The sequence below is a fragment of the Mauremys reevesii genome, linkage group 6 (genome assembly GCF_016161935.1).
Source record: "Mauremys reevesii isolate NIE-2019 linkage group 6, ASM1616193v1, whole genome shotgun sequence".
Taxonomy (NCBI): domain Eukaryota; kingdom Metazoa; phylum Chordata; order Testudines; family Geoemydidae; genus Mauremys; species Mauremys reevesii.
In genome coordinates, this window is record NC_052628.1 from 112,367,837 (window position 1) to 112,378,725 (window position 10,889).

The following is a 10,889-nucleotide window of genomic DNA, read 5'->3' on the forward strand; positions in this document are numbered from 1 at the left end:
TCATGTGCATAAATTAGGTTGCACTACTCTGAGTGGTTAGTCCACATAAGAGGATAAGAGTCAAGTGCACTACCAACAAAGGGCAGCTTTAGTTCAAGAAGTAAAGACTTATGTTTTCATTGCTCAAGGTGTTAGGTTCCAATCCCGTCGGTTCCTGATGACTAAAGCAGTGGGGGCATTACACACATAAATGTGTGTACACTTATGTGCACCTAACATAGAAAATCTGGCTCTTAGTGGGGATTTAAAAGAAAATGTGTGTATGGTGGGTTGGAGATTTTCTACATAAAGCCAGTATGGAATAAGACTACACACTTTTATTTGCTCTAAAGAACTAATTCATTCAGTCATTCTGGCATGAAGAGTTGGTTTGGCAAATAGGGCCTTGTGCTGATAAGGGAACCTGTCAAAGTCATTTATCACTCTGGAGGGGCTGAAGTTATAAATAAAAAAAAATCATTTTTTCCCCCTACAAGCCCTCTGTGGGGTTTGGTAGAGAATAATTTAAAAAGGCAGTAGGGGTGACAGAAACAAGTTAGAAAGGTCTAAAAAGGAAGTGTTCACCCTCAGAATTCTGTCAAATCATTCTTTATCCTTTTCAGGAGGTGATCAGTTTAGTTAATTAAATAGGCTGCAGGGTAGCAGAAAGTTCAGTCTGCCTCACAAGTACTCCTGTTTCAAAAGTGCATTCGCCTGCTTTGAACTTCACGTTAATAGTCCAGAGAACAATGCCAGGATTGCATATAATGGCTCAGGCCTGGTGTGGTGAAATTCATTGCTATAAACTAAGTGTTCCAACCACTAAATAAATAAATAAATACAATAAAGGCTGTTGCTCCGTTTCAATAAGTAACTTTGAAATAAAAAGGAAGTGAAAAGTAGACCCAGCGATGAGATTAAGATTTAACCTAGAAAACAGGAGTAGGACTAATGAAATGTACCAGTTAGCATTAAGTTGCCAGCTATCTAGGCACTTTTATGGTCCTCATCACTGCAGTATCTGAGCACCTCACTCACTAATGTGTTTACCCTCAAAACAACAGTGTGAAGAAGGGAAGCGCTATTATCCCCATTGTACAGATTGGGGAACTAAGACACAAAGAGGCTAAGTGACTTGCCCATGGTCACACAAGAAAGCAACGATAGAGCCTGGATTTCAATCCAGATCAAGTGGGTCCTTTGCCAGCACCGTAACTATTGGACCAACTCACCCACCTTGTCTCTTTAATATTCTGGGCCTGACACGGCTGCAGCAACTCGTCAAATAAAAGCATATATGACTGGTGACTCGATTCTGGAATGCTTATTTGCATGTCTGTTCTGGTGATCCCAGGCAAGGCCACTAGCATGACTCACTCTATGCTGGGTGTGTTGTGACTTCAGTGCAGGTGCTACTTGGATTTGGCTGCCTTGGTGACGGTGGTGTCTCTCCTGGCAATACATATGACAGCTTTGGAAATGCCTGTCATGATTCTGCTGCTGGGACTGATACAGATTCTATCATTTCTTTATTTGGTGCTTGAGGAATCAAGAGCCCACTTTTTGTTTTTGTGGAAACAGATATATGAGAAGTCTATTGTTTTAAGTGAATCTTCATGGATCTGTTGTGCAAGGCTAATGACTTTTGTTGGCTTCTAGCTGCTATGGTATGGTTTAAGGTATACTGGGTGCCACGCTTCATAGTGGTTTTGCTTTCCCTGTACAACTGAAAATACATTTGCTACTTGCTTATATTTAAATTGTAAGGTCTTGTAGGATGCAGAAGCTTTCGGGAGAATTCACCTCTGACATGTATAGTGCCTAACATGTTATAGGTGCTACTTCAATATTAATGAAAAATAATTATGTAGGTGTGTACATATTTTATTTTATGATCATATACACAACTTTAAAATGGTACGTAAGGAGAAAGCCAATACACATCAGCTGCTGCTGTGGCTATAGTAATAAATAAATAAATAAATAAATAAAATTTTTAAAAAGCCCCAAACCTGTAGCAAACAAATCTACCACCAGAAACATATACTCCAAACAGAGTTTTTAACTCTGAAAAAGGTGGTGAGCAGGAGACTCCAGGAAGTCCATTATGGATTTTACTATTGTTATTGATTTTACATGAAAGGTACTCAGATGCTATGGAGATGGCCAGCAGTATCAAACTCTAAGAAAGAGAGAGATGTTTTGAGGGCTGCTTAAAAGGTATTGACTTTGCTGCCTGCACCTGCTATTCTGGCCCTTAATGAAAAACCGCTACCAAAGAAACAAGTGATCACTCAGAAGCCTAACAAATATGGAGGCTTTGTTTTTATTTAAACTCACTTTGCTACTATATCTACTACTGATGGCAATCAGCAGACTGGTTGTCAAAACTTCTTTATAGCAGGAAAAGGCTGCTGTTATCTTTAAAATCACTATCTTTCAAACAGTTGATTTAATTAAAGCATGTTTAACAGCTCATGGAGGCTGATTTTGTAAAGAGTCAAAACCATGCAAGCCAGCCTTCCGTTTCAATTATTTGTGTTTGCCAAGTCTCCTAATCAGCTCAGCTCCCTGCCTTTAAGAGCAGGGTGATATTGTCTGCTACAGTTAGGAAAAAAATGAATTAAATGTGCGTGTTCCATCTGGGAAATCTAGTCATCCGCTATAGCTGGCTGAGGAACGTAGACAGTGCCTTATAAAAGGATTTTATTGAGCCCTGCAACTCCACGGATATCCACTTTATATCCGCAGATGCGGTTGTATTGTTTCCCATCTTTGCGGATTGGATGTGGATCCAAATGTCTGTATCCGCACATGGCTCTAACAGTGAGATAGTGTGCTGGTATGGATGCATATACAGTTAGAATGCAGAATGGAAGTTGGATACAAGTTAATTATCACGGATGCGGATTCACATTTTTGTATTGGCGCAGAGCTCTATTTATTGATACATGGGTGCTTCCTCCTGTTTGCAGGTAGCCCTTGTATCCCACATACTTCTGCTGAGACTGAAGGGTGGCTACTACCTTACGTGGAAGGGGAGTCCTCTTTCTATGGGCTGATCCTGCTGCCATTGAAATCAAAGGGAAGACTCTAAAAGAACCCTGCAAAAATGGAGCATTATTATTGGTTAATTTTGTTTTCGGGCCAGCATTTTCAAACCCCATTTCTGTTTCCTCCTGCTGATTAGCAATGAAAAGCTGCAGTTAAATACACCAGGGTGGTTCTGATTCACAACACAGCAGAATTAAAAAATACCAAGTACGTATTTTTTATCTTTATGAACTTCCTGCTTTTTAATAACTTGCCAGTTTGAAAATCTCATTTTATGGAAGATTTCTTAGGCCTCTCTGCAGTCAATAAAAGCACCAGACAGGGGCTTGCTTTAACCCATCACTAATTCCTAATTTTATGTTTTCAGGGAAGCTGCAGATAAACAATTTCAATCAGGGGTGGGGGGTGGGAGAAATATTGATTGTGAACCTATTTGTCCACTTCAGAATCCTCCATAGACTAACAATGAAACTTGGTCAGATTCTCTCAACTGCCTCTGCTTTTTTCTGTACTACTGGGGCTCTCCAGCTTTAAGATCCAAAGATTTGAAGGATTGTCAAATGTCATCGCCTACAGCCACATAACATTATCTGCATTACAGTAGAACCTAGTGGTCCCGGTGCGCTAGGCACTGTACACACACCTAGTAAGCCTGCTCTAACAAACTTGCATTCAAAATGGCCAGACAGAGAAAAGGAAGGAGCAAGGATGCATTATTTCCCCCTCAGAATGAGAAACGGAGGCCCAGAGATGTTAAGTGACTCTCAGCCAGCCGGACGCACCCAGTTTCACCAGAGGTGCCCCCCTCAGCTAGCACTCCTTCAGACAGTTGAGCAGTTGAAGGTATCAAGTCAGAAAATAACCCAATTCCTCTACCCAAGAAATCACCAGCCCCAGAAGGAGAGAAGGAGCCTCCAGACTCCATATCTAGAGGGAGAGGATCAGTGGCCCACCTCACTCGTTAGGCCTCTCTTGGTTGGGAAGCCAAGGGAAGGCCAAGGTTTGAGCAACCCAGTGTTATGTTCACAGCATGCACACACAGAACTTAGATAAAAATGCATACTCTTGCTGGAAACTTGCAGCGTAACATGACTTTATTTCTTAGACTCATAACACACAAGAACCCAGAACAGAGAGGCGCAATTCACCCCACCTTACTCAAGGCTGTCTTTCTGCAGATTGACTGTGCTCCCACATTGCATGCTTCCCTACAAAGCCTCCTAGCCTGCAGGCAGGACTAGGAACCCCCTACTCTTAAAGTGATAGCTTGCAATTACAGTACACCATACTCAGGATCTGCTTCAGCCAGTGAAAGATCTGCCTATTGCCTGCCTCACCATGCGCCATCACAACAGTGAGTTCTGCTTGGCTTCCACACCTAGTTAGCAAGCAGAGACCTCTGGGGGCGAGGAAAGTCCTGGTCAATGAGTAAATAGGCAAGTGAAGGCTCACCCAGAATTGAAGGTGTGTGCGTCCCCATACTACACACAAGTAATGGTCAAGCCTGCATTTTTTTTATTGTTGTTCTATACAGACATGCTTGTATTCAGTCAGCCCTAGAGAACTCCAACACAAGTACAGTGTATACACCAATCACCCGGGACCTCTGGGGCGGCTCTGGGGTTGCAACATTTATTTTTATAGCAAATGGGATGTTAACTATACGTAGTTATTTGAGGGGATATTTTTATTTGAGGGGGGGTCTGATCATTACCAAGGTCATAGTTCATTTATCTGTTCCTCCTGGTCCCCCGGCCTTTTTCCTTTACCCAATTCCTTATCCCTTCTAAGTTAACCCTGTCCTTTCTCCTGATGAAGTGTTGGTTCCTTTTTAAACATGTTTGGTCCTTGATTGTTTTAAATTTATAATTCATTTTTATCATGCAGTAAGAAATATGCTCCTCTCTTTCCAACATTTTTACAATCATGCTGCCTTCTTGTAGAGCAGGGGACTGATTAAAAACAAACAAACAAGTGGCTTATCTTATCAAATGCTTATTAAAATAGCCCCTGCAACCCATCATCTTCCAGACGCTTTGATGACAACAGCAGTGGCAGATAGAACAAGAGTAGTGCTATCACTGACATTAAGATTCTGAGCCAAATCCTTGACTGGTGTAAATCAATATCGTTCCATTTGAACTGTGTCTACTTATACCACCAGAGGCTCTGTGCAACCGACAAATATAACGTTCCCCACCCTTTCTTTGCCACTGTCTATTGTTTACTGAAAACAGTATCTAGGAAGCCCTCGTGCTATCTAGGGGCTATCAGCATTTCATATTAGCACAAAAACCTCTAGCAATTGATAGGAGATTTGCATAATGGAGAACCTCAGTTTGTTACACAGGGGGAAGTTCAAAAAAAATGTGAAGACCTTTCAGGGCAAAGAAGTAGCCTCCAAGCATCTGTTGAGAGTGGGCCATGCAGAAGAGAGAGCTAATAATAAATAGAAAAAAAAATTGCTAGCTAACGATAGGCAGTGTTGGAATTTTGGCAGGAGCTTTTAAGAGCAGCAAAGAAATGGGTATTTCTCTTTCCCTTTTGAATTAATGGAAAGTTGTGAAACAGGTTTCTTTCTCCCTAGAAGATAATTAGGAGTTAAATGGTTTACCAAGGTGTTTTTTAAAAAATAACCTTATTTAATTCTACAAAAAATATGCAACTTAGAAATATAGATCTAAGCCCACTGGGGCAGGGACCGTCTTTTTGTTCTGTGTTTGTGCAGTACTCAGCACAATGGTGTCCTGTTCTATGACAATGGCCCCCTTGGTACTGTGGTAATACAAATAATATATATTTTAAAATAAGACATCTTACCTCCTACCGCTGGAAGGAAAGCTTCCTTCTCCACCTGGGCTCTACAGTGGATACGGCATCACACAGAGCAAGTGTTGGTGATGGAGTCACAGTGGACCACAAGCTAAATATGAGCCAAAGGTGTAACAGTATTGCAAAAAAAAAAAAAAAAAAGTGATCGTCATTCTGGGATGTTTTAGCAGGAGTATCGTAAACAAGACACAAGAAGTAATTCTTCCACTCTACTCCGCACTGATTAGGCCTCAACTGGAGTATTTTGTCCAGTTCAGGAAAGATGTGGACAAATTGTTGAAAGTCCAGAGAAGAGCAACAAAACTGATTAAGGGTCTGGAAAACATGACCTATGAGGGAAGATTGAAAAATTGGGTTTGTTTAGTCTGGAAAAGAAGACTGAGAGGGGACACGATAACATTTTTCAAGTGCATAAAAGGTTGTTACAAGGAGGAGGGAGAAAAATTGTTGTCCTTAACCTCTGATGATAGGAAAAGAAGCAATGGGCTTAAATTGCAGCAAGGGAAGTTTAGATTGGACATTAAGAAAAACTGCCTAATTGTCAGGGTGGTTAAACACTGGAATAAATTGCCTATGGACATTGTGGAATCTCCCTCACTGGAGATTTTTAAAACCAGGTTAGACAAACATCAGTCGGGGATGGTCTAGATAATACTTAGTCCTGCCATGAGTGCAGGAGACTGGACTAGATGACCTCTTGAGGTCCTTTCCAGTCCTGTGATTCTATGAAGTTCAGCTGTCCTTTAAAATAGAAGCTGGTGCTTTGGATGCTAAGATATACAATGTCATGGGTGCTGAATGCACCTCTTATAGTAACTTGCCATGTGGTGAAGTTACTGCAGCCCAAAGCTCTGACGATTCTGGATTTGTGTGAATCTTGTTTACAGGTCACCTTTCAGTGGGGTGGGTATTTCTTAGCTGAATATAGAAAGAGACCAGAGAGGTTCATATAAATGCAAAAAAAACCCAAACAAAACAAAAGAGGAAGAATTAAAAGATTCTTTAGTTTGCCAAAAAATTACAGCACATGGAAGTGTGTACTTTATGGAGCACCAGTAGCAGTTGCATTTAAAGGATCAGAACTTCAGCTGATGAAAATCAGCATAGCCCCAAGGCCGGATTTAGGGGCAGATGATGCATGTGACTGGCTGGGTGCTGGGCTTGAGGGGCACCAGGCTTGGAGGACTGTAAGGTATTCAGAAATTTAACAAACGGACAAAGGGTGAGTTTCTGCTACTGAAGGCAGACTCTGGATTCTTACGGTTGAAAAGCACCTAGCACATATAGGGCACAACCAGATCCACCGTCCAGTCCTGTTTAAAACTGAGTCACATTGGATAGACTCGTGAGTTGTCCCAAGAAGTCAATGGGACCACATGGATGAGCTAAAGCTTACCACTGTGTATAGTGCTTCCACAACAGAACCAACAATATATTATCTCATTTGCTTTACCCAGGTCTCATGAGGAAAGATGCAGGAAGGGAGGAAATTAGTGGGTAGAATTTCCAAAGTGCTCTGTGCAACTTGTTTTATGAGAGAGGTGTTGGGAGAAGGCTGGTTTAGAACTCATCTTTCAGAGAAAAGTAACAATGTTGCTGTATAATGGCCGATTGGTTATGTGCTCTTACGGTGCGTGATTTACCTGGTACATCCAGGAAGTTTACACCTTTAAGTCGGCCAGACCTTTCTGGTGTGTCATTGTCTTCTGTTTGTGGAAACACAGAACTCTGATACAAACATAATCTTGCAATTGTGTGACTATGACTGAAGTGACTGGCTATTCATTGTAATGGCGCTGGTAATGATATCAGTCAATCGCCTGTTCTTTAGGAGAATGCTTAGAGTAATAAAATTTTCAAGATGAAGACAAAGTTCCAGATGTTCTTAAATATGATTCACTGAAGAAACTGGAAGACTTGTTTGAGTGCAAGAGATTAAAAAGAGTTACTCAGCAACCAGAGCAACCAAAAGAACCCACTGGAAGAAGAATTGCATGAATATGAAGTGATTCCTCTAAGAGAAGTGAAGAAGGAATGGTAGGATTAAGGCCTGTATAAGAACATTAAGTGGGCATATGTTCAATACTAGAAATGGAAGGTGAAATCCCAGTTCCATTGAAGTCAATGGCAATGCTGCCATCAACCTCAGAGGGGACAGTATTTCTCCCTGAGCCTCTGAAGCCATAAGTTGGGGTAAGCTCCACTATTGCAACTTTTAACTTTCCTTGTCTACACTTAGAGTTTGTTGCACTGGTCACTGATAGCTGAATTATCTTCACTAGGGATTAGCCCAAAGCATGAGTTACATTTCTAATCTAAATCTGGAAAGATCATTAGAGCCAAGCGTACTGACCAACATTTTCAAATTCATTTCAGGGCGCATCCTGCACCTCCTCCCCCAACATCTCCCAGCCTCACCAATACCCATCCCCACTGCTAACCCTCCACATTCCCCCTCCAACACCCCCACTGGCCCCTCCAGCCCCAACAACTCACTGCCAACCCATTGCCCCCTACTAATATCCCCGTTCCATCTCCCTGCTCCTCTCCTCCTGCCCACACACAGCCCTATGTAGACCACACACCAAGGTGACCAGAGCTGCAGCGCCACTCCAGCCATGCATCCACCCACTCTCCCACCCACAGAGTGCAGGGTCCCATCCCAGCAGGGATATAGTAAGCCCAGCCGTAGGCAGCATTTGGGGAGACAAGACTGCAAATAAACCCAGGGAAATAGAAACAAGACGTTGACTCTCAGCAGTACAGAACCACATGGGTCTGGCCTCTCCCTGCTGCATTGAGTCCCGAGAGAGAGAGGGGCATTATCTCCAAATCCCTCTCCTGCTACACCCAAAGGCCTGGGGAAAATTGGACATGACCTCGTTGCATGATCTCTGCTCCCCACTGCCCTGAGTCCCTGGATGAGTGGGGCTGTTTCCCTCTCTCTGAACGCTCCCATCCATTCCCTGCCTGATGCAGTCAAGGCCTGGGGAGAAGGGGGCATGCCCCCTCCTTGACATACTAACCAACCCGCCCATCTGCCTGACTCCTTACATGCCTTTTCCTTGAGCTGCCACGGCCCTGCACCATTACCACCCCACTGCACTTAAAATGTATCCCTCCAACCTGCCATTGGCTGCTGAGCCAGGCTTATCCTGCCCCTCTGACATTCGCACTGGTGGAAGCAGAAGCAAAGACGTCAACTACATTACCTAAAATCAGGAGTTTTTTGGTTGCAAATGGGACTCTCTCTGACATACTGGGAGACTTGGTCAGTCTGGAGGTGAGAGCAATGCAATCTGGGCGAGATCTGGATCTGAACTTCTGTACGTCCTTGCTCCAATTCATCCTGTTTCTACCATCATCCCTATAAATAGCTCAGCCTGCTCTCTGAGACCATTTCTTATTTGACCTTAATCTCAGTTGCAGTTAAATTGCCGTTTTCAGAAGCTGAAAATGAGAGAACAGTATAATTACTGCTGCAGTCACGATGGCCATGCAGCTATGATGGGAGGATGACAGCTGGAGTATTCAGAGGTGGAAAGGAAGTTAAGAGTTGAAATGAAAATAAGGCACCTTGAAGGAAGAAAATTACAAGAGCTAGATGTCATAGCTTGGGGATAACTGCACCTCTGACCAGGGGCGGCTCCAGGCACCAGCACGCCAAGCGCGTGCCTGGGGCAGCAAGCCATGGTGGGCGCTCTGCTGGTCACCACGAGGGCGGCAGGCAGGTTGCCTTCGGCGGCCTGCCTGCGGAGTATCTGCTGGTCCCGCAGCTTCGGCGGACCTCCTGCAGGCATGCCGCCGAATCCGCAGGACCGGGGACCTCCCGCAGGCAAGCCACCGAAGGCAGCCTGCCTGCCGTGCTTGGGGCGGCAAAATACCTAAAGCCGCCCCTGCCTCTGACCTACTCCACGGACTGCTTAAGGGATGCCCTCTCCCAAGGTCTCAGGCCTCTAGCCATCCGCTCTTTCTGGGCAGAGACCCATGCCCCTCGCCTTCCAGCCTGGGTAGTGCGGCAGCAGCCCCTTGCAATTCACTGATTATCCAAGCAGGTATGACCTGAGCTCAGACACTGTAGTTTTGCATTCTCTCAGGGGCTAAGTCATTGGTTTACCAGAGACCAGACAGCTTTACACAGAGCACAGTACTTTTGTTTTAAGACAAAAGCATTGCAGAGTAGACATACCATAAAACAACAAACAGCCTATATGCTTACATAAGCTTACCTAGTCCCCACTCCTCCAGATGGAGACCATGGCAGATTCCAGTCCTTGAAACCTTCAGGTAGGATCAGCCCCCCTTTGTTAAAGGCTCATGTGAGTTTCTGGATGAAAATGAGGGGCCCCTGTCTGTTCAGGCTCATCGTTTTTATACCAAATGGCTTTTATTTGTCTCCTGGGTCTCTTGAACCTGATCTGAACTAGTATATGCAATGCACCCCAGGGGAAGTACTTCTCTGGAGTTGTTTATCAGTTCCAGGGCCTGCAATAATTACCTCCCATTGACTACAGCTCCTGGAAGAAGTCAGCAGCCCTCCCTGATGTCCAACATACAATCCCTGGGTCGCAGAGACACGGATTGGTCCAATAAAATATTTTAACTGTGCCATCTTGTCTCTCACAAAGATACAGATAACCTTTATAGATACAATAAGCTGTAAGGCACTGCACATGCCTGTAACATCACAAACACCTGCAGTGGCACAGGAGCCAGCAAACAGAGCTATAAACAGGACTTAGGTGGGAAGGCTATGACAGTTACAGAGGCAGCGGTGGTAGTGACCCAAGCAGTGGAAGACACAATGAAGATGACTGGATGTGGATGCTGCGGTATGTACATGATCCTGGAGAGGGTACCTGAAAAGAGTTTCGTCTGCATGAAGTGCCACCTGATAGAGCTGATGGAAGAAAAGATCCGAGGACTGAAGATGCAGGTGGAAACTCTGGTTGAGTTTAGAAGGGGGTTCGAGCAGATGATGGAGCAAAGACATGAGGAGGCTGAAGGGAAAAGCTCAGACTTGC

General features: G+C 43.9%; 1 long non-coding RNA gene across 1 annotated transcript; it reads right to left on the reverse strand.

Moving 5' to 3' along the window:
* Positions 1 to 2,513: 2,513 nt before the first annotated feature.
* Positions 2,514 to 10,464, reverse strand: LOC120408728. The gene is made up of 3 exons (XR_005600916.1): positions 10,095 to 10,464; positions 9,078 to 9,315; positions 2,514 to 3,083 (listed from the first exon to the last, which is right to left on the reverse strand). It is a non-coding gene; the product is annotated as an uncharacterized LOC120408728 (long non-coding RNA).
* Between the last annotated feature and the right edge of the window lie 425 nt (positions 10,465 to 10,889).